Raw genomic sequence first — 6,713 nt, forward strand, 5'->3', positions numbered from 1 at the left:
TAGGTATATGAATGAACCGAGACCACATCGAATAAGAGTGATTTTGAGTATACGAATAAAATATGTTGAAAGGATCCGTGACGTGGTCCTGAAACATAAATAGTCTACTTGACCCATTAGGTATCCACGAGTTTTTGTCTGGGCTTTAAGAAGTTTGAATCTAGTTTCGAGCAGATATCTGATTTGAAACTTACCCCTAAGAGACTGGAGAGACTTTCCAACATATATATTCATTGACTTAGGTAGCTTGTTTCGTCTACACAATGAATGATCGGCGTCCTAGGTTACTATTATGATGCGACATTACAGTGTTACTAATCTGAATATAATCCACGAAAGATTAGCTAGCAAACCGCTCCATAAAAGTCACCCCAGTCTAGGAGAGCAAGGCAATGAGATATCAAATTCGAAGTTTAAATCGTGATCATCAAGTTACCCCAGTCTAGGATGATTTAGATTTCCTCAAGTGAATCGGGTTCGACCAGTAATAATTAGGATATGGACGAAGCCCGCTCACATAGGCTCGGTTGTTGGGTGAGTTTTTTTTTTTTTTTTTTTTGGGTGAGTCTAATTTCATCCCGAGTCTAGACAGATACCTAATGCTTAATCTAATTGTCCAAATTTCCATCGACCAAGACGATTCAACTAAAGAAGGTTGATTTTATTGTTAAAAAATTATAAATTTTGGTAACTTTGAAATATTGATTAAAAATAATTTAATTTACTTTTTATAAGTATTTTTATGGAATGGTTCAACAAATTTTTAGTTTATAATAAATAATTGATTCTAGAATTTTACCTAAACGCGTGCGTGAAAACAATGTCATTCTTTTGAATATATTAACTTCTTATATTAAAATTAATTATTTATAAATAAAAATTAAAAATTAAACTAATTTTCACTCATTAATTTCTATCCTAAATTTTTAATTTATCAAATTATACCAAAATTTAAATTAGTTATGAGTTTTGGTAAAGTTATTTCTATATTAATTTGTGTATTAAAATTGTGAAGAAAAAAAAATATAATTTGATAATTATAAATTTTATTTTATAAAAATAAAATAAAATAATGTAATTATATATTTATTCGAACTGTTAATGAATTAGTAAGTTTATATATAATTTTTTAAAAATTAATCTCATAAAAAGACAAAAAAAAAAAACTAATTAAATATTTACGTATATAATAAATAATTTTCGGAAAAAACTACTCACAGCAACCCTAGTTTCACTCGTTCGGAATTGAATTTGAAAGCCATATTTCGACCTATACGTTTTCGGGATGCCCCTATTCAAAATTGAATTTGAAAACTCTATTTTGACCTAGACGTTTTCGAGATGTTCTTAATAACCAACTAATGATAAGTGTTTTTTCTTGTGTAAATCTTATTTCAACTGGAAGTTGATGAGTCGAACTGCCTACACGTTTGATGGTGTTGAGTGGAAGGGTCATCGCTCAATGGATAAAAGTATTTCTTCGAGTTCGTAGAGTTGGGTTTCTCGTTTACCCACAACAGAGGAGTCGCCCCCTATACATACCGAAACTAACGTTTTTCAAATGAAATTTATGATACCCTTATAAAAGTCGGGATTTTAATAAAGCTTTTTTTTTTTTAATGTAAATTTATTTATTTATTTGAATTGAAAAAATAAGATATTTCTTTTCTCGTCCATTCTTTTTGGGCATTACAAGTGATTCCCATCAATAAAAACAAAATAAAAGGCAAAAAAAAAAAAGTTGTGTTTGATTGAAAATGAAATTTTATTAAATTTCATATAAATAAAGTCTTTTTTGCTCGTTTAATAAAATAATAATTTATACTTATAAATCTTATATTATTATAATAATTTATTAATAAAATAATAATATGCCCTACCATTTTAATTTAATTTTCATTTATTATAAATAGTATGTTTAGTTGTCAATATTAATAATTATTCTCAAATAAATAATGTTAATAAAATTATACAAAAATTTAAGTGTAATTATTTCTAGAAAAAATTATCAAAACACTATTAAAATTTCTCTAAAACTAACCATTATTTTTCTACATCCATGAACAATTATTGACCACCAGATCTATTGGTCTATGATATTCACCCTAGCCCACAAGTACAAATCGAAGGAGATCGACCTTGAGAGTCAGCCTAATCAGGAAGAGGAGGGCTCAGAGGCTAGAGCCGAACCCATTTACAGTCTGTAGTACCAACATCATTTAGTTATGTCAATTGACGAGTCTAAAGACGTGTCTAGTTGACAATATTCAAATTACTTTACAAATAAGATCGATCATGTCTAGTTTGAATGATTCTAAACATGCAACCTAAACTAGATAAAACTGCAAAGAAACTTAACACTGGACTAAAAGACTCTTTCTACTGCAGTAACTTTTATATTTTATGACTAAAGTAAATAAAAGTTTTAAAATACATTAAAGAAATATAATAACTCTAAATTATCGTTCACTCAAAATTTGTAACCATCTAAAAATAAAAGTATTTAATTAATTTTACTGAATTGTAATATCTTGTGATAATTTGAACAACATTTTCTTCACATTTTTCTTGAAGTTTATATTGCATGATTGATGTCTTGGTTCATATCAAACATAAAGCTCGCATAGTGGCTAAAGATTATTCCGAACAACCTAGTGTTGATTTTAATAAGACTAATGCACCATTAGCATGTTGGAAACGATAAAGGATGTTATTGCTTTAGCATCACAATTAAAGTGGAACATGTTATTACAAGATGTAACGTCAAATAAGATTAGGAAGTTGAAGAAGCTATTGAAAATCATAAATTAGGAGGGGCGGATGAAATTATATCTTGATATGGAATCAACCCAAGGGAAAGTATGGAACAGGTTACCTTGATGAACAAGATCAAGATCAAGAGTAAAGAAAACTCGTTTATAAACTCGTGATTCGAATCATTCCACACGAAGTTTGATCAATACCACTTGAATGACCCTAGCATACAAGTTCTTTTGCAAAATCTTAGCCCTCAACAAAGCTAAAAAACAGAAATTTTATTATTTTTTAATTTACAAATTTGCAAAGAAAGTTTTATTTATATAGCCTTTACCACGTTAAACACATAATTTCCAAATTAAATTGGGTAGTAAATAAGAAATTCCCATAACTTCGAAATTAAAATGACTGGTTAAGAGTGGAATATGGTAATCTAGGTAGTTACCATATAACCTTGACTCCTATATAAAAGACAAATAAATATTTAAATTATAATTAAATAGTGAAATGAATGAAGTGTACTCATTAGTCATCCTTAGACTAGTTTCATAAATTTAGCTAAAGTTCATTAAATACAACTTAAATACATTTAATGCATTTCTATCTTGAAGCTCAACTTTGGATAACATATAAGGGAGGTTTCGAACGTTTTCTAGAGTTTCCTTTGATGAGCTCATCATAGCTTGAATATAAGTTTTCAAAGTTTGTTGTAGCTTCTTGGCTCTCGTTCTTATAATTGAACCTTGAGATATAAAAATTTATGGGTCATAGTTCATATCATATATCTACTATAAATAAGTTGTTCTCGAGTTCTCAACTCTAATAATAAAACCAATAAAAAAGAAAACACTATCATTCTATGGTCAGGAAATCGTCGCATGATACGATACCCGTGATATTAGAGATGAATAGGGTTTAGGAGGAAAAAAAAGTAAGATAGATTAGGTGGATGTGGGACATGAAACACTGAAGGCTATTGCCAGCCTAGTGGCCACCAACATGGCTCAATTTCATATTGATTGTGAAAGGAACACAGTGGACGTCGCCTCGTCTCTTTCGCATCTTATCAAACCCCATTGATGACCATGAAAGGGAGACGTGGGGGCTTTAACAATGGTGCTTCATTGCTTGGTTTTCAGATTTACTTAATATGGATATACTCCCCGTTCGCTTCGTTCCGTTTCGTTTTACTTTTTTGTAACTATGAAAATCGAAAACGACTCATTTATATGATATGTCAGGTCGGTTTCACTTACAATTTATTGAAAAGTGTTAAAATTTTCGTGATTACAACCGGTCAGTTGACAAAATTCAAAGTTATTTTTTAAATGCTATAGAAATTTTTAAGTGTATTTTTAATAAATAGTTGGTTTTTATTTAAAATTATTGATTTATTTATTTTTATTTTTTTCAACTTTACGAGTAATATTGAAAAAATTTCAATAATATTCTTTCGATAAGTTTAAGTTGATTAGTCTATAAGGCGGAGTGAGGACGAGAAAGCTTTTCACGTCTCTATCTCTATTTAATATTTCAATTTTCTATTTATTTTTTTAGAGATTAAGGCGGAGATTCTCTCTAGAAAATTTATAAATTAATTTTTCAATCATTTTATGCATTTTTTAAAAAATATTTAACAGATAATTTTCATTTTCAATATAATTTAATTTTCACACATATAATATAAATATATATTATTTATCAATTTAGTATATTTCACACCGTTATTTATTTATTTACAAACAAAGTAAAAAAAATATATTGAAAGTGAGTAGAGCGGGATGAAGATTTGGCAGAGAGTCATAGATGGGAACGTGGACAAGGGAATGTAATCTCCATCTCCGACCCTATTTAGCTAACGGAAAAAAATCTCTTCCTACTTCTATTCTCGTTCTCTTAATTCTCGGAATTTCCATGCAAAACCCGATTCCATAGATTAAATAGAGATCTTATTATAGAATATAATCTCTGTTCCTAGTTCGATTAAGCTAACCGAGAAAAATATCTTCCAACTTTATCCCTCATTTTCACCTCATTCGAGACCGAGTCAACCCGATGGGTCAAAAGGAAATTTTGACCATTAAATTGGTATGGTGGGGTGGGGTGGGGGTGAGGTGATTACCTGCCACGTGGGAGAAAACTATTTGATGATAACACGAAGAGTGGTACAAGATGTGAGTAAGATTGAGATAACGTGTCAAATCAGAGGTGAAATGACGTGGCAGAAGAAGGGCCAAGAAACGGGGGGCCCAATAGGTGGAAGAAGGAGAGCCACTGGTTTTTGTGGTCCAGAAATTTTTGGAGACCGGAAAATGGGCCGGGTCTCGCAATCATGTCTGCTGGCACCCATATCCATCTCATCCATTCCAAAGCTGGCTTAGGACCTTGTGGGACCCAGAAGAATATTACAATACCGTCAAACCCTAATCAAATAGTGGGACCCACATTGATTACGTGGATAATTTTTTTTTACCCTATTTTACAATCATTAATCTATTTATTTACTTTCACCATCACTGTTATTTCCTTTTCTTTTTTAATTTTTTTAATTCTTTTTTAATTTTCTGTTGATAATAAAAACATTAATTATGTAGTTATTTTATTATTACTTTCTTGTTAAATGATTAATTGTTTAGTTAAGAAAATAATAATTTGAAAATAAATTTAATTATTTTATTTTATTTATTAAATGATTAATTGTATATTTTGTTTTTAAAAATTGTAGTTTTTTATTTTAAAATATTTATATCAATATTATGCGTTTTTCCATATTAAAAGAGTGAAATTTAAAATAATTAATATTTTATTTTTTTAAATCCCACGTTTTTTTATTTAGTTTTTTTTCTCAAATAAATAAATGTAGCAAATTAATTAAAAATATATTTTTTTATTTTTTATATTAAATTTCATCAATATTTATTTAATTTTGTAAAATAATTAATAATACCAAAGTTATTATAAAAAACATTACTCTTTTTTTTTAGACATTCTCAAGTTGGTGGATCCCACTAATTAATTTCATTATTGTATATTATTAAATACATTGAACAACCATTCATTCATCAACGGACATGCAATTATAAGCAATACGCCTTTGACAAGTATGACCATAACATCCTCCCCACTCAATTGGTTGACGTCCTTGTCAACTGACTTGAACAAACAAAATTGGGACATATGTCATGCGGCCATAAGCAACATGCTTTGGACAAGTGTGACCGTGACCGTGACATCCTCTCTGTCAACTGGCTCTTTACAACTCTGTGTTGTAGGTTGAAGTTGACTTTTAGGTTTCTTTAATGTGTTTCCAATTGAGTGTCGTGGAGTCTCGTCAAATCTGTAAGGAGCTATTGAAAACTGCTTCTTGGTTTGTTGGCTCTGACGTCTCATCCGTCAAAGTTTCTCTTACATCTTTTGCTTCGGGATTCTTCTTCTTTGTGTGAAGTCATGTCACCTCTCTCTGCTTGACGTCTTTTACTTTGGAAGAGTAGCGTTTCATGTTACTACACATGGACAACAGAGCTAGTCCGCATCCATGGGAGCAAATGGATCTTATACGACGCCTTTACGATCTTGTGAATAACTTCAACTGATCCATAGTATTTTCTCACAAATCTTCGACTCTTGATGCTTTGATCTCGGAGTTGATCTGACCTCAACTTGATTAGAACTCTAAGTATGAGATGAAAACTGCTCCCATTTTGATTCTACGTAAAAGATCAATCTATTTGATGAAATAATCTCGAACCCTCTCTCAACAATGAGACGGAAACCACTATCATTCGGTAATTCCATGTTACCACGATGATATAACAAAGAGACACTAAACATATTTTGATATAATTTTAATATATAAAAAACACAATCATTCATAAAAATAAAGTTATTTTATTTTATTTAAATATATAATTTCTTAATATTAAGTATTTTATAAAAAAATAAAAAAAATAGTTTTT

Source organism: Cucurbita maxima, unplaced genomic scaffold (genome assembly GCF_002738345.1).
Source record: "Cucurbita maxima cultivar Rimu unplaced genomic scaffold, Cmax_1.0 Cma_Scf00018, whole genome shotgun sequence".
NCBI classification, from domain to species: domain Eukaryota; kingdom Viridiplantae; phylum Streptophyta; class Magnoliopsida; order Cucurbitales; family Cucurbitaceae; genus Cucurbita; species Cucurbita maxima.